The sequence below is a fragment of the Solanum stenotomum genome, unplaced genomic scaffold (genome assembly GCF_019186545.1).
Source record: "Solanum stenotomum isolate F172 unplaced genomic scaffold, ASM1918654v1 scaffold21622, whole genome shotgun sequence".
NCBI classification, from domain to species: domain Eukaryota; kingdom Viridiplantae; phylum Streptophyta; class Magnoliopsida; order Solanales; family Solanaceae; genus Solanum; species Solanum stenotomum.
In genome coordinates, this window is record NW_026026619.1 from 11,898 (window position 1) to 31,105 (window position 19,208).

At 31.9% G+C, this 19,208-nt stretch overlaps 1 pseudogene; it reads right to left on the reverse strand.

Annotated features, from left to right (window-relative positions):
* Positions 1-528: 528 nt before the first annotated feature.
* The window catches only part of LOC125851017 (uncharacterized), a 35,453-nt pseudogene continuing 16,773 nt past the window's right edge, over positions 529-19,208 (reverse strand).

The following is a 19,208-nucleotide window of genomic DNA, read 5'->3' on the forward strand; positions in this document are numbered from 1 at the left end:
GGGTTCAAGTTATCCAACTTCCTTTCCGCCCCTGAAGGCATCATTTTTGTCAAGTCAACAACATTCGCCAAATTTTCTATGCCAGTTCCCACCTTAATGATGGGCTTGTATAGGACTGCAACTTTTTCCCAACCATTCATCATTTCTAACATGTTTGTTTCAGTATACCTGGGCAATGGATTTTGATTGATATTTGGTCCATTTGGACTTTTATATATAATTCGATGAGTATCGATCAAATCTTGAATTGCCTTTTTCAAGTACCAATACCTCTCTATGTTGTGCCCTGGGGCATCAAAACAATAAGGGCAGTGTTGAGAATAATTTAGAATTCTTGGGGGAGAATTGACATCTTTCTTTTAATAGGACTCAAAACTTCAACGTCCATAATTTTTTAAACAAACTAGCATATGATTCTCCAATAGGGGTGAATTCATCCTTAGCTCAATTTCCCTTCTTGTATTCTTTTCTGGGACGAAAAGGAAGTCTAACAGTATTTTGGTGAATTTGTGGGGGTGGTGGATGATTTTAAGGAATTGGGGCACGCCATTGCGTATAAGAATGGGGGACAATTGGTTGTGCACTGAAAACGGGATATGGAGAGTATGGGATGGGATATTGTGGAGTTTGGGGAGGAAAATAGTGTTGCGGGGGATTATCTTGGACATAGATCTGAGGCGTTGATACAACCGTATCTACATCCTCCCTTCTCTTCTTCCCTCCAATATTTCGAGAACCATTTTGAAGCACTTGTGTTGTGGCTTTTAAGGCAGCTTGGCTTACAATCTTTCCAGACTTGATGCCATTTTCCACCATTTCCCCAACCTTAATAACTTCAGCGAATGTCTTCCCGACGGCAAAAAGCAAGTAGTGAAAGTAATCAGGTTCTTGCGCTTGGAGAAAAACGTCAATCATCTCTGACTTCTTCATTAGTGGTTTAACCCTAGTAGCTTGCTCCCTCAATCTAACGGCATATTCGCGAAAATTTTCCATGGTCTTTTTCCTCGTGTTGGATAATGAGGAGCGGTCTGGCACAATATCAATATTGTATTGGAATTGTTGCACAAAATATCGAGTCAAATCATCCCATGTATGCCAGTTGGCAATATCCCGATCTATGAACCATTCGGATGCAATTCCCACTAGGCTTTCCCCAAAATAGGCCATAAGCAACTCTTCTTTGCCCTCTGCACCCCTCAGTTGATTGCAATATCTCTTCAAATGAGCTATGGGGTCTCCGTGACCATGTATTTCTCAAACTTTGGAGTTTTAAAACCAACAGGCAAATGGACGTGGGGAAACATGCACAAATCACTAAATGAGATGCCTTTATGGCTTCCTAGTCCCTATATATCTCTTATGCTCTGTTCCAAACTCTTCATTTTCTTAGCCATCTCTTCATGTTCCTCATTCTTAACCATTTTTTCAACTTCGATAGGGGAACTATATTGATGAATGTGTGGATACGAGCTTGGAATTTTAATTGCCTCTTCAAGGGTGTAACCATGATCATGATGAACTTTGGACGGAGGATCATTATTGGGCATCATTGTTGGTTGTGGAATGATATTAGTCGGCGCAGTTGGCATAAAGAGTGGATTAGTCATCATAAGGGTACTCAAAGGGTGTACCGAAGAAGTTCCAGTGACGTTGGATGTGTTAGCATAGGGGCCGAATCCAGGTGGATAAATGGGATCATTTGTCGACACTTGGATAGAGGGCGGCATGTTTGTATTTAGATAGTCGCGAATTGAAGAAGACGGAGTTTGTCCACTCGTCTAAGCTTCGTACATATATGTCATTTGTTGTCTTAATGCCCTTACATCTTCTATTGACACTGTTTCCTGTGAAGTCATCTAGTTTCGGACCTCATCATTGTCAGACTTGTTCCCGTCTTTGTGGGTCATTTTCTTCTTCCCTTTCGACCTTGTATTGTAGGGATGTAATGCCAGCTTAACCACAAAACAATCACCATTAAGCTAATATTTCTTTCTATCTCTCTCTCTCTCTCTGAATGAAGTAGCAAACATATTAGTGTTAAGGAATCGTGCATATTGCATCCACATATATACTTCTAATATGGAAGACCTTATGTTTCATCCCAGCTTATCTAGGCGTTTTCTCCTCATTAGTTATTCTTGTTAAAAAGGTTTGATCGAACCCATCAGGTTGCCTACGTATCATGTTAGTGCATGAATCAGATATTTGCGTAGTTCGAAAATATACATTAACCCTTTCTTTTTTTCATTTTTTAAATTATATATTTTTTATAGTTGTTATAGATACATACATATAGATATTACTATTTATATATATTTATTCATTTGTACTAATGAAAAAATGAAACCAGACATAAACATAACCTAACATATCATTTCAATGTTTGGAACATAAGTAGGAAAATGATGAGAAAATCGCTAAACAAAAGTCAATATCTTAAACAGACACGACCTAAACAAAGCGTAGAAATGTAGAATGAAATAAAGCAGGACTTAAACTAAAGAAAATGACACTAATGAAACAAATGTTTATATCAACCCTCATATCCCAAAGACATAAATGTCATGTTTGCATCTCCATCTACTCTCTCAGGGAGATGGTGGTCTTACATGACCTCCTACACTCTGATATATATCTTGCACCGAAGTCATAAGGTACTCAGCAAATTCAGGTACTTTAGCCAGAAATTGTTCATGGTTCATCTCTTGATAGTCTAAACCCATTTGGGCAGTGCGATCAGCCAAACGATGGACTTTTGATCTAAATGAATTGCAAGCCTGATTCCATCCTCGTATTTGTTGATCACGGGAGGCCACCATTTCTCTAGCACGTCTTTATTGAGTTAAGACTGACTCTATTTCCTCTTGAAATCTTCCCCTTTCACGGATCCACTGAGCTCTCTCTTGATCAAAATTTCTCTGACTTTTCTGATCACATGTCCTCAATTGTTGTTATCGAGATACCACAAGTTCCGCAACTTGTGCTCCCCTAATTTTGTTGCCAGATCAGCTTGTCCTCGGAGCAAGGTTTCTCTCTGAGTTGTCTTGGCTCTTTCCTCTTCGAACTCTGCTTGTTGTTGGGTTAGAGCGGCTCTAGCGAACTCTAAATTTACTCTTAACTCCTGATTTTTAGCAAGGTAATCACGCATAGCCGACTCGATTTTTATTTTCATCTCAGCCTCATAGTCTATTGGTTCTTTTACAGATCTCTCCGGCATAACTTGTAATGCTCAAGCCAATTGGAGTATTCCGGGTGAGTTTCTCCTATGTGTCGTTCTTTAACCATCGTTCCAATTCCCATGACTAAACAACCATCCCAAATTTTTTAGGCCAATGCTTCGGGAAGTGGAACCTCTGGTCCAACTTCGGACACAAAACCTTTCATATCCTCTATGATAGGTACAACTTGACGCCAGCCTAACTGACGTAAAACCCGCAGCGGTACGTATGGTTGCACACCCCTAATACCCATCAACAATAAAAAAAGGCGAACAGACGACATGTGTATGACTTCTACCCAAGGGAACCAGGGATAATTCCAAGTGATCTTATCTTCCGTTAGTGAGCGAAAATGTTCAACCCATGCATTGACCCCTTCTGCACACCTGTATTTCTCCACCCTTTTGGCATGACTTGTAATGTAATTGCTTTGATCCTGAATGAACCTCGCCACTGTAGGAGGTCGGTAAAGATGTTCCACTATCCATAGTTGAAGCAATATGTTGCATCCCTCGAAGAAACGTTTCCCTTTCTGGCAAACAGTCAGAGCTTGGTAGATATCAGCCAAAATCATGGAGACGATGGTATAATTCTTTTTCTCAATTAATACATTCACTACCCCGATCAAAAGGATGTTAATCTTTTCGCCTCTCCTTGGAAAAACCATTATTCCTAAAAAAGCTACCATAAAAGCAAAACGTCTATGCTCTTTCCATGTTTCAAAACTTCCCTTGTTGTTGAGTGTCCTTCCAAATTTCTTGAATCCGTCCTCCCTTCCATACCTATCATACAAAAACTGTAATGAGATTCAACCTTTGTCTAATGATTTTTCCTTAACTTTGCAAATGTTCAAGTGTTGAAAAACTTTATTGATGGATATGCCCGTTGGGGCTATAAGCCTCTCATGATGTAACCTCACTCCAAACCCGGTAAAGCCAGCTATTTCCTCCAAGGTTGGGGTCATTTCAAAACGCGAGAAACGAAAAACGTTGTTGGTGGAATTCCAAAAGGACAACAGTGCTTCAATCACATCTCTCTTAGGTTCCACTTGCATGATTCTAGTCAAGAAACCTAAATTTTTGAATATTATGTCTTGTTCTATCAACCCCATGTCATTTCCCCATGCCCACAACTGCAAGGGAGTACAACCTACAACCTGAATTGGTACATTCGAATCTCTTTTCCTTTTCTGACACTTTCCACGACTAGGTTGAACCATGTTGCGCCTCTGGAAAAAGATGCAGGGTCAAGAAATGGTCGTATTTACGATACTTAATTTATGGACCTCTTATATTTGGGAAAGGGAAAAAAGATGTGTTAAACTTATATAAAATGACGCAAAGTATTTTTCAAATAAAGACTTTAAGAAAAGGAAAAATAAGCAACTTGTATCTATAAAGTGAATACATTTTGAATGTTTGTCATTTGAAAAATCAGACTTAGAACAATGTGGCCAATAAGTATCTAATTTATTTGAAAATTTCTTTTGATAAAGAACTTATATTTCCTTAAGCAAGTGTTTATTCTATGAGTCTGATTGAAAACATTTTCTAGTAAATGCACCTTTAAAATGAAGGTTTAAATAATAATTTCAACTAAATCTATTATTATGAGTGACTATCATGAATTTTAATTACTATTACTTGTATATATATCAATGAAACGATGAAGATGACACACTCTTAACAGGACTAATTAAAACTCCGAGCCAATATAGCAGGTGATATATATATAGCTTATCAAAAAAAAATTGTGTAAAAATAAGAAGAAATAAAAATTTTGAATTTGACTTTGCCAAAATCTTTTGGACATTCTAACCCATTATTAGGGATATATTGGTAGACACGCCTATATATTGTAGAGTACTTTTAGTTTGAAAAATAAATAGTTATATATATATATATATATATATATATATATATATGGATATTAAAAAAATAATCATAATATATATGGATATTAAAGAATTTATTTTAGAGGGAACCTAAAGCTGGTCAACAATCGAAGTCTTTCACATAATTTTTTACAAATAACACATAAAATGCACATGTTGGTCAAGAAGAAGGTCTCCTGTCCTAGACGGACCCAACTCCTGTGTCGAGTCCCACTAAGTTAAATGCAAATTATACAAATAAGCGGAGCCTACTAGGGATCGCAGGTCTATGTTTCAGTTTTCTAGGTTCAATCCTGAATGAGATAGGTATCTAGACTGGCTTACTCGAGGGGCAACTTATCGGTAGCAACGCTATTGCGACTTCATTGCTGGTCCAACCCAGCCTAACATGTGTGACTAAAATTCTTCACTGAGTGTCTAGACACTCTAGCTTTATCTCAAAAGAAGATGGGATGCATAACTGCATTCCCTGCTACCTTATTTTTAGAGACTCAGATGGTGCGCGAGAAGACAATTATTTACAATTCAACAATATCAAAGCGATAAATGAGCAGAAAGTAGCACATTAGGTCATCAAAACAACATATCCAATGAAATAATATAATAAAATCAAGTAAAGTCAATACAATAAAGCTCAAATTCTGGTTATTCCCCAGCGAAGTCGTCAGAGATGTCACACCCCTATTTGCGTATGGCGGAGGATAGGGTTTTTCCATTTTAAGTGACGTTATTGATTAAGGGATTATTTTTAATTTTCAGAGTCACCACTTAGAATTGAGTTATGGTGTTCCAAATCACTTTTTTGTTTAATTCCTAATCAAAAGAAAATGACTCTTTATTCGGTCTGCGAACCAGAAATTCGAATAAGGAATTTTGTTGATCGAGGAGAAGGTGTTAGGCATCCCTCGAGACCCGTGGTTCTAGCACAGTCGCTTTATTGACTTATACTTATCTTGTATGTTTTTGGATAATTTGTGTCTATATGCCATGGTTTGCTTTTTTTTTTTAATTATTGAATTTTTATTAATCTTAAACCGGATGCATAACTGCATTCTCGATCTTGACATTTGGAGACATAATTGTTTTCCTCTCTCGAGTTCATCACACCTCATAATCTCAATTTACACTTCTTGGTTTGAATTAACAAAATTGATTATTAAAATAATTTGGTCAAGGTGCGTAACTGCATCCTTAAGTTTCTTAAGTATCTCAAAAAGATGTGGAACCACATTTTTAATTGAAACTCATTTCTTATTTATTACTCTTTTGTTAAAAAAAATAAAAAATAAAAATGAAAAATATAATTTATCTTATCTAATGTTAGAGGCATTCTCATTTATTACTTTTTTGCCCAATTCACATCTTATCCTAATCCTTTATGGTTATTGACTAAGCCTTAAATCAAGGCTAACCCTCAGATCGTTAATAAACATACTAGCGTAACCACTTGCTACCATTTTTACATAAAATTGAAACCCATAAGTAAGCAACTTAGTATATAAAGCAATATTACGTAAAGAAAGGTTAGAATATATATATATATTTCAAAATATATGAAAAGAAAAACAACTAAAGTGATGCATCTCAACATGATAAGAATTTCTTTTTTAAGTTACCTTAGTTAACTTTGGTTTATTTTTATCTTTAAAGAAAAAAATAAATAAAAAGGACAAACTAATCTAAGTTGATAATGTGCAAGAAAAATATGTGCTTAGTCCATTTATTTAAAATACCATGTTGAAAACTCATTTTTGATCTCATTCTCATTTCAAAACATCTAGGACAATATTCCATATCACCACTAAATGGAGAAGACAACATTTAGTAGTAACTAAACTTCAACATCATAAATAAACACCTAAATATAATGTAGCTCACTGAAATTGATAAGTCAATTCATTACACTTTTTAAGAGTTAATTCTAAATAAAAATACGGCAAAAGTGAAAATAGAAATTGAAAATGGACCTTTAGTGAGCCACAAATTTTAAACACAAAACTTCACCGAATTCAAAATTCACAAAATGAATACAAGAAAATTTTGATTTGTTCAACAACCACAGACCAATGTTGAAGTTCGACTAAAAATCTCACCCCTCGTGTCGTGAATTTTGGTTGTTGTTGGCTATGAGTGTTGTGTGTAGTATAATTTTCTTCTTTCAACAAGTCTTGGATAAATCCGCGACTCAACTCAGTCTTTAACAGTATAAACGGACACTTTATATGGCCAAGTCAGATTATTTATTTATTATAAAACAAACTATAACCCCTAATAATTTAAAATGTACGACATTCAATCAGTTAGGCATAAACATTCAAGTATTAGAGTAAAATACGAAAGCTAACTCTAAAGATCGAACAAATCATAATAATATGCTTATTAATTATGCTTCAAGGCTTTCACGTTAATTTATTAATTTGCCAAATATGCAAATGTTAACTAGTGTTTTATCATATGATGACAAGAATTCAAAGATATATTCTAAATATAAATTTGTTACAGTAACTAAACCCATATTATGACAAGTTTATTTTTTTTTTAAGAAAATCATGCATCTATATAAAATCCCATGAACAAACCACTTGTAATTTATAACATAAAATTATGCCTACTTCACTTCAATAAGGATAAAGGAAAAATAATAATATTAGTCCAATAGAAAACATCAATGTCCAATCAATATAACTACAAAAGTTTAACATTAAGGCAATATCACTAAGAATTTATGTATCAATGAAATCAAACATAAAAATAATATGAAAAGAGAACTAAAAAATTGGACTTTTGATCAAGATCTCTTGAGTCATGTCTTGGCTAAATAAGGTAGAACAAATAAAGAAAAATATTGGATCCTAGCCAAGCAAAAGCAACTATACGTTTTACTCGATCTAAATTTAAAAATATAAGCATTCAAATATATTTCAATATTATAGCATTAATAATATTAACGGGTTAAACACATATGAAATCTGAACAACTTCCATATATGAGATTCAATTCTTGCACAATCATGACATAAAATTATACAAAAATAGGATATNCAAATAAAGAAAAATATTGGATCCTAGCCAAGCAAAAGCAACTATACGTTTTACTCGATCTAAATTTAAAAATATAAGCATTCAAATATATTTCAATATTATAGCATTAATAATATTAACGGGTTAAACACATATGAAATCTGAACAACTTCCATATATGAGATTCAATTCTTGCACAATCATGACATAAAATTATACAAAAATAGGATATAAATAAATGTTACCTCTTGTGAAAATTAGTTCACGAGAAGAAAGGACCAACAATCAGGAGTCACGAACTTAAAACCGCGAAAATAGACTTCGAGATCTTCAATCACAAGGTGCAAAAGTACGATGCATATATTGTTTGCCAAGATTCGTGCATATATCAGTGTGTTCTTTTTTTTTTTGTGTGTATGCCTTTTTTTTGCTGTACGTATGTGTCATATATATATAGGATAGGTTTTTTTGCAGATTTGTAGTAGTAGTTTAGTGGAGTAATTTCCCTAGATAGTCACCCATGTTTGGGAAATTACCTAGTAATATCACTTATGTTTGTTTTAGGACTACAATATCACCCAACTTTACCTATTTTCCTCAAAATATACTTTACACAAAAACAACATTATCTCTCTACTAATGGGATGCCATGTCACATTTTTTAAAATTTATTAATAGTATCTTTTTTAATTCTTTAAATGTCTGTAGGCTCCTAATACTAAGTTGTTTAGTTGTGGAATGCCTACATTAGGAATTGAAGTGTTTGTGCCCCTGCTTGTATGTAGTGTTTGTGCCCCTGTTGCGTGTCTATTTATTTCAAACATTTAACCACCATTATAATTGAGGTTTATTTTAATACAAAGGGAATAACAATTTAGATAGATAAAGAAAATAATAGATAGTTAAAATACGAAATTTGTGTTTCAATTGCATACTTAAATTTTCACCCTTCATTAAGTTAAGTACAAAATTCAATTTTATTTTTGAAATTAATTGTTGCATATATAATCGTAAAGATAAAATCATGTTGATTCTCGCAAGAAATCAAAAACGGAGCTAACCTTCGGTTACACATAATTTAGTTATATTTATGATTTTAAAATTATTAAAAATATATATAAAATATTGATTTAGAACTCTCTACTTTAAAGAAGTAAAATTTAAAACTTACATGTATGCTTAAAACTAGACACATGTGTCTATGCTAGCAGCCCAATATCTATTATTTTAATTTATGTGATATCGATAGAATTTAGAAAGTTTATTAAATTTTAATATGATTTTAGATATTTTAAGTTGTTAGTTACTTTTTGTTTGCGCAAATTTAATGTGAAGAGGTTCATTAAGATGTCTATAATTAAAGTATTTTTCGTCATCGATCATTGATTTTATACTCAAAGTAGCTACAAGCTTAAGATATTACCGACATCCAAAATAATAAAGCTACAACTAAAGAATAAGAATTTAAAACTAAAAGATATAACTTAAAGAATTAAAAAAATATATTATTAATAAATTAAAAAAATGTGACATGGCATCCCATTAGGAGAGAGATAATGTTTTTTTGTGTCAAGTATATTTTGAGAAAAATAGGTAAAGTTGAGTGATATTGTAGTCCTAAAACAAACATAAGTGATATTACTAGGTAATTTCTCAAACATGGGTGACTATCTAGGAAAATTACTCTAGTTTAGTGGGTATAGGAGTGGGTAGTGGGCAGTTTAGTTGAGGAGAACGTGAGGGAGTGAGAGTGTGTGGGGGGTAGGTTAGTTAGATTATTTAGGTTATTTTTTATTTTTTTAGTTTTAGTTTTATTCTACTTTTAAAAGAATAAATATTAACTATAAATAGTAAATTATAATAACATACCAACTAATTATTTAAAATTAATAAAATCTAAGAAAAAGCCAAACATCTATAAACAAAAAATAATTAAATAATACTAGCTTATTTATAAAAACTTAATTTTAAAATAATATAGATTTTTGTAATCTTTCGTTTCTTTTTAAACAATTGAAAAATAAAACTTACCTTAAAAAGTGATTCTATTTTTGTTGTTTTCAAATCTTTTAAAATAAACTTAATAAAATAAGAGAAAAGTCAAAATATTTAATTTATATTTATAAAAATATTTCAGCTCTAAAAATGGTGTAAAATTTTTTAAGTTCGGTCAAAAATACGTGTCTACAATACGCATCATGAGGGACCATATTCCTTGCACCAGTTCCCTCCATCACACTAAAACCTGAGGCCTGCATGTCATTGTTGTTTCTGGGAACAAGACCCAGTGTTGTTGTTGGGATTTTGTTGCTGTGACTTTGTGAATTTGAAGTTCGGAGGAAAGCCTATTAACCTATAACAATTTCCCATGTAATGGTTAGTCAGCTTACAATGAGTACAAAACTTTCCACCATTGGGTCTGTTGATATTCTTGTCAAAATGAGGCTTGAATTTTCCCTCTGTCCCTGAGAATTTTTGCTCTATTAATGGTCGGGGAGTGTTGTTAAACCTTTGATTCGATGCTAAGAAAGCAGCCTCAGTGAGATGTGCTGCAATATATACCTCTTTTTGTTTTTCATCCTGCATAAGAAGTGAGTATGCATGTCCAACCGTGGGAAGAGGGTCGAGCATGAGAATGTTACTCTTAACTGCTGAATATGTCTCATTAAGACCTATTAAAAACTGAATTAGCCTACCATCATGATGAGATTTGATTGTTTTTACCTTTCCTCCACATGTACAGTTGCAAGAACAGTGATCAAAAGTGTTAATGGCATCCAACTCATCCCAAAGTTTCTTCACCTTTGTGTAGTACCCTGCAATGTCATTAGATCCCTGTATTGCATCACTCAGTTCTTTTTGTAGCTGGTACAACTGTCACCATTGCATTGTCCAAATCTTGCAGCTAACTCTTTCCATAGATCTCTTGCAGTTCTGGAATACAAGACTGAGTCTACTATGTCCTTAGAGAGTGAATTCAAGATCCAAGAAATAACCATATCATTGCATCTGGACCACATCTTGTGTTGAACAGAAGAAACAAGAGGTTCTACCAAGGTCCCATCAATGAACTCAAGCTTATTCTTGGTAGAGAGAGCTATTACAAGAGCTCTACTCCAACCAGCATTACCTTTTCCATCAAAGATTGAACCTACTAGTTGCACCCCTGGAGAATCAGACGGATAAAGATAGTAAGGATTTGAAGTGTCAACAGGAGTGTTATCCACAGCTGGAATAGTGGTTTGTGAAGATGTGTTGTCAGGCATGATGAAGAGAGGAAGAGCAAGAGAAGAAGAAGAAGAATCGAAAGGAAATTTCCTTAAAGCTTTGATACCATGTAAAAAAATAATAAGAGAACGATTGAGAAATTTTTCTTCCTGTCTATTGATTCTCCCCAGAATGATCTATATATATACAATTACAAAGGAATAAAAAAGAACGTTCTAATCCTGTAACAAACTCAACAACTGTCCTATACATGATTGGTTGTGATGTAACTAAATATATTTGTTTACAATGTAGAAAAGGATAAAATAGGAAATCTAAATACTACAATTCTTAGGTATTATTTGTGGAGTTGGGCTGAACTCATTCTTCAGGAAAGAATTGAAATGTGAATTGATATTGGGCTGAGTATGTTGGGCTTGAATAGGAGGCCCAAAGTTCTTCATAAATGCAAGAAGAGTTGTAGTGATTTTAGCCTTGTCCCTTGACTTCATCTTTGATAACTCTTTCTTCTTCTTTGAATCAAATGAAGTATGTAAGTCAACAATATAACAATATATGAGTATTCATACTCAAGAACCATCTATTTAATGTTGTTTAGAGTAATACTTGCAACTTGGTAGACTCAGAAGGACATTTGTTTTAATGACCAATATGTGTAAAAAGGAACTATGGGAAAAATCCCAAAGCTCTCCATTTACAATATTGGATGGGACTGACTGGTGTCAAACCATAACTTGAAGTTGACAACTACAATACTAGATGAAGCCATTGATGTTAAAGATGATCTATGTTGATAGATAAAGGTACATACCAAAGGTTGACATGATATCGAATTTGCAGTTCAGACATTGAGTCAATTTTTGCAAAGTCTAGAGAAATCATATATGGAAGCAGCTCTCAAGGTGGTGAGATCAATAAAGAGGGAACCTGCTATAGGTGTTGTGATAGTAAGGCAGCCTTACAGATAGCAACAAATCCAATATACCACGAAAGAACAAAACACATTGAAATAGAATGTCAGAAAATACATATGTGATTGATTCAAACACTATATCTATCTAAGAACACAAGATCAGCATGCAAACATTATGACAAGGGGATTGTCAAGACCACAACATAAATATTTGGTCTCCAAGCTGGGAATTTTGAATGTGTTCACACCTACCAGCTTGAGGGGGAGTAATGAGAACGGAGTTCATGTGACATAACTGATTTAAGTTAGTTATAACTAACTACTAGACAAACTTTTAGATTAGTTAGTTAGCATTTAACTAATTGCCATCTATCAAGTTAGAATGTGTATATTATGTAAAAGATGAGCTAATTCTAACTTGTAGTTTTTCATTCTCACAATTCATTGTACTGATTCTTAGTTGAATAATCAGAAAACTGCTCTCTTCTACAACTTTCTTCATTTTAGATTTGTGTTAGTTCAATTTCACAACAGTGACACACAGGACTAACCAAGTTGTTCTCTGCAATCGATCTCATGCATGACAAATATTATATGACTTTCAAAAAAGTGGGAGTACCATAGTCTGCTTAAATTTTTACTCTATACTATAATAAGAAAAGCCGCTTCTTTTGAAAATTATAATAATTGTAGGGAAGAAATCATACATAATAAGAAAAGCAACTCATCTCACAAAAACAGCTTGTCCACTACACATTTAGCATATACTTTATTGCATTTCTTGTTTCTGTTTCTGCCATTCCAATCAAATACTTCTCTACTTAATTACTTGTCCACTTTTTCTGTTTTAGTTATTTTTAATTACTTATCTATTTTGACAAATTCAGAAAGAACAATTTTTTCACCTATTATACCCTCAATTAATTACTTTGAAAAAGGTAGAAATTTTTGAAAAACTTAAGTTTTTAATTCATAGCCACTTCATAATTAATAGGGGTAAAATGGTAAGCTCACTATTTCAATAATTGTTTTCTTAATAGGTGTGTCAATTCAAAAGTAGACAAGTAATTAAGGACAGAAGGAGTAATTGTAAGCTTGCTTTGTACCTCTAATTTTAGATCATAATTTCAAATTATACAACAACAAAAAAAAAAGGACTCATGTTTAGCGTGAAGAGATGGCATTAGCATGTTAAAGAATAACTTAAAGAAAATTTAAAAGGAAATTTACAAGCACCTTTTGAGTTATTTATGTAAAATTTGAACATGTGCATATTACTACAACAAGTCTTAAGATTTTTTTCTTTTTACTATTGTAATTATTGATTGAGTTCATGAATTCAGTTCTGCTTACTTTTATGTGTTCATAGGCAGGTACAGATTATGTCAAAATTGATCAAAGGTAGAGAACATATTTAATTCCATATTGATTAAGCAACACCAATTTTCTTTTGCCACTTAAAAAAGAGAGCATCATTATCACAAGACATAAGCATTAAATATTTGACAAAAAAGGGCCTCATAGTCGCCCTTACAACCGACCAAATGTTGCAAAATTTTGACAACTCTTCCCAACAATGCTTTTACTTTGGGACCTAAACATTTATTATACCATCATCAATTTATTTTGTTGCTATCCCATCCTTTATTTATTATAGAAAACACTTCTTATAAATTATTAATTTTATCTTCAAGTTATTGATAGTTTTTTTAAAAAAAATTATTTGATTAACTAACTGTAGGTATAGATATATCATTGTTATATTCTCGATCTGTCATCTGACATAGCAAGTGATCTCAAACTCTTGTATAAGCATAAAGTTCTTAATAAAATGTCGAAAATACCTTCAAACTTAGCAAAAATTTAGGTGTATGTTTTACTCATGTTGCAAGATTGGGGGTATGTATTAGTCAAGGATAGTAGTGTCTTTAAGACGGTCAATAATACAAAGATAAAGCTAATAATTCACACCAAATTTAAGAGTGTTTTCATTACATCTCTTTATTCTACTTCCTCTACCTCATATTAGTTGATCAGCTTATTAAAAATATATTTTCTAAATTACTTGTTTTACTAAATAAAATTTTATAATTAATAATCTTTCGAAGTCCAAACAAATTTAGAAGTTCCCAAATTATATTTTTTATAAGTTCCTAAATTACTTTGTATCTATTCAAATGATATCTATTCATATATGTGCTCTATATGCTATAAAATATATTTTTCATTAAAAAAAATTGATGTATATCAATATGGATAAAAGATAAATTAATAAAATTAACTAAGTATTTTATTTATGGTTTCTTAAATACAATATAAAATAAAAAGTGATTAATCAATATGGGACGGTAAAAGTATCAAATGAAACTTAGTATCTTGTGTTGATTTTAAATATCATTTTTAGCTTATAAATTTGGTTCAAAATAAGTAAATTGTTTTAAAAATTAAAAAGGTACTACCAATATATTTATTTTTTAAAATCAGTTTTTGCTCCAATAAAAAATCTAGACAATTCTCTAAATGATCTATCAACAACGTATTATTCATTCATTTTAACATAAATAAAGGTTAATTTTGTATGCAATTAAATGTAGAAGTTTTAACCGTAATTATAGGAAATTGTAGCCAGGAATGTCTAACTTTGTATTAAAGTAGGTTTGATTTGCTGAAGTGCCTAACTTCCAACTAACCGTGAAAAATAATTAGTGTGTAGGGGTCGGAACAATATTCAAACCTACAAATGTAAACGTTAATTATTAATTTATCTCTCTAGAAGTTACTTTCTTTTGTTTTAATTTTTTTGACATTTTTTAGTCTGTTTTTATAAGGTATATATATATTCTTTACCAATATATTTTGCTTTTGGGCTTGTTTCATTTTTGTATTTTACTCTGATTGTTCTTTCAAATTTGTTTTTGGATCGAGGAGATTTATCAAAAACAACATTACAATACTCTCAAAAATAAAAATAAATTTGCATACACCTCTCCGATACCTCCTTAAACTCATGTGTGAGACTATATATATATTTGGTTTATTGTTGTTGTTGTTTCAATTATGCATTTCGGTCTGGATGCTATGGACCAGTATGGGATTTAACTGGGGATGAGAAATAATAGAGCAAATTTAATATAAACACAAATATTTTAAAAGAACTAATTATTTTTCAAAAAATAACTTATTTTTAAAAAAACTAAAATAAAACTTCCAGAATATATGGAATTGAATGTTCTAATAAAATAATGAAATAATGTGAGAGTAATCATTGACTTTTTCTTTATTCAGGATGTTAGAGACGCAAATTGATTTCTGAGTTTTCGATAAACGGGATATTTTTATGCCCATGTAATTTTTACTCCAAAATATAGAAGTTTATTATGATTAAATGGTTTATTAATAATTAAATATATGTAATAGAAAATATGTTTAGTATGTGTCCTTTTATTTTGAAAATACACGTGTTATAATTATCGTGCAAGTCTGGGACTATTATAGATAACTTATTAATTAGCAATTCTTGTTACTTAATTGAAAGGGCAAGTCTACTTTGACTTATCTCTTCTTTTTTATTTTATTTAATTGAACATCTATTTATTTTCTATTCATAATTAATTATTAGTGAATGTTGAAAATTATATTATTATGTCACGTTATATGAGTTATGCTCATAACGTGTGGTATAAGAACTAATCACTCACGTCTCAAGACATGGCTTGCACTTTGTTTCTCTATCAAAACATGATAATATATTTTCTTTTTTATTTAATTTGTTTCATTTTATATGTTGATGAAAATGGATTGGACTTAATTCCATGTCGGTCAATCGTATCGTGAATAATTGATTTCTTTATTTAATTTTGAATAATAATTTCATGAGTTAAATTTTGAAATTAAGTTAGATTGAAGATTTATTGCAACACTTACTCAAATGATGGAGTAATATTTATTATTTATACGTAGATGTTTCTACACAAAATTATGATTATTTTATTTAGGTGCATATATATGGAAGATATACATCATTTAAATTATCTTCAATATGATATCGACATACATAACTTAGAAAATCTCAATTTAACTTCATCGTGGTCCATTAGAAATCTTCAACTCTCAGGGACGAATTAAACAACAACAATTGTTAGGGAAGAATCTCTAGACACATCAAATTCATACGTAAATCATGATCGACCTCATGATCATGAGTACAATACGTGATAACGAAAACCACAACTAATTTTGGAAACATGACATTGTGCGTGGTCCAATATATATCATATATATATATATATATATATATATAAATAAATAAATAAAGAGAGAGAGAGAGAACAAAGTCATACTAATATTATCAGTTTCCAACAACCCTATGTCTCAAGTTAATTATATATATTTATCTGTCAACTTAATAATTAAATCATTTTAACTTGGAATATATACTGTGATGATTCTTTTGGCAAGATTAATAATATATGTTGCTTTAATTAATGTTTAGTAAGAATTCTTGTGAAATAGTTACGTATGCAAAAATTGCACGATAATACAAGTCCAAGTGTACGTTTGTGTTTAGGCGCAGTGCTAAAGTTGATTGTTTTTATTAGGGGTGTACAAAATCGAACCAAACCATAAACTGAGTTAAATCGGAAAAAAAATTCGACTAGTGATTTGGTTTGACTTGGTTTGGTATTGGAAAAAAAAACCCGACTATATTTGGGTTATTTTGGTTTTAACTAAAAGAAACCAACCCGAGACCAAACCAACCCGACGTTATATATGTAATTTTAAAATTTTATTTTATACATAAAAATATTTACTTTGATATAATTTTAAAATATTTCTTATACTATTTCATAGTTTTTATCTTTTAATATATTATTTCAAGTTTAAAACTTAGAATTCGGAATGGTCCAATAAAGACTATAGTTCATAGATGTTGATAATTATGATAAAACTTAAATCAAAATCAAATTAATACTAATGCAAAAAGAAAATTAATTCAACACTAAGAATGACAATAATATTGAATATTTGTTCTTTAGTTTTACATTGGTTTAGACAATTAAAATACATAATCTAATTTTAATTTTCCTTAAATATTTAGTAATGTAACTAATACTTATTAAACTTATTTTAGCATGATTTAGTACTTTTAAATTATGATCATTTTCATTATGACTTTGCAATATTTATTTTATATGATGATTTCATTATTATTTTTTATTGAATATTTTAGTGTCATCAGTACTCATCTCATATTTTGTGTTATTTTCTTAAGAAACACCTTAGATAATTGTATTTTGGTTGGACTAAAGAAATATTTGGAGCACAAGTTAATTATNATGACTTGTTATGTAATCGCTTCGATCCTGAATGAACCTCGCCACTGTAGGAGGTCGGTAAAGATGTTCCACTATCCATAGTTGAAGCAATATGTTGCATCTCTCGAAGAAACGTTTCCCTTTCTGGCAGACAGTCAGAGCACGGTAGATATCAGCCAAAATCATGGAGACGATGGTATAATTCTCTTTCTCAATTAATACATTCACTACCCCGGTCAAAAGGATGTTAATCTTTCCGCCTCTCCTTGGAAAAACCATTGTTCCTAAAAAAAACTATCATAAAAGTAAAACGTCTATGCTCTTTCCATGTTTCAAAACTTCCCTTGTTGTTGAGTGTCCTTCCAAATTTCTTGAATCCGTCCTCCCTTCCATACCTATCATACAAAACTGTAATGAGATCCAACCTTTGTCTAATGATTTTTCCTTGACCTTGCAAATGTTCAAGTGTTGAAAAAATTTGTTGATGGATATGCCCCTTGGGGCTATAAGCCTCTAATGATGTAACCTCACTCCAAATCCGGTAAAGCCAGCTATTTCCTCCAAGGTTGGGGTCATTTCAAAATTTGAGAAACGAAAAACATTGTTGGTGGCATTCCAAAAGGACAACAGTGCTTCGATCATATCTCTCTTAGGTTCCACTTACATGATTATAGTCAAGAAACCCACCCAAATATTTGAATATTATTGTCACGACCCGGGATCACCCCCTAGTCGTAACCGGCGTACTCGACCTCGAAAAGGTCTAATACAAGCCTCTTAGCATTCATTCATCGCATAGACACTAAAAATCATAATGAATTAAAAACTTTCTTTACAAGGAAGACATTTTATTAAAATAGTAAACGGAAGACTTCTAGACTTTATACACTTATGTCTCAAACCATCTAATACTTTGAATACAACATTGGGATTAAGCCCATACAAAACTTAAGCAAATACTAAAAAGACATAAAAGAACATATGGGGTATTGTCCTCGAATATATGAGGACTCACCAAGTCTTCATCTTCAACACTTAGAAACCTATCAAATAGCCATGACATGTCATCATCTCCAAATCCCTACACTTTAGTCCAAAAAGGGAAAGAAGGGGGTTAGCACAATTAAGTAATAAGTATGGAGACCATGCAAAAACATGCCAAAAAGGACATTTTCAAAGAAGTAAATGCTTTCATACCATTTGATAAAACCTTTCATTTATAAGTATAAGAGACATAATGCAAGTCAACATTAACATATAAGACCATAGCCAACCATACATATACTCAACATATGTCCATATACAACTCATGCTTAACTTTAAAAGAACACAAGTCATTTCATTACCATAGGACCTCTACCTAATATAATCTTAAGACACACTTGAGTGAGACAAGAAGTGCCGCCCATACAACCTCTTCAAGCACACTTAAGTGTTCCCCAAGATTACCTTAGATAAGGACATTTCCTTTACAACATAACATCAATAGACCAACATTCTTTAAGAAACCATTTTGGAGACATTCAAGCACATAAGGGGACTTTCACTTAATAGTCGTTAGACTTAGGGAACTCACTTTAGTATCTTCAAAGCCTACTCGTGCCATGTGTAGATAGCATC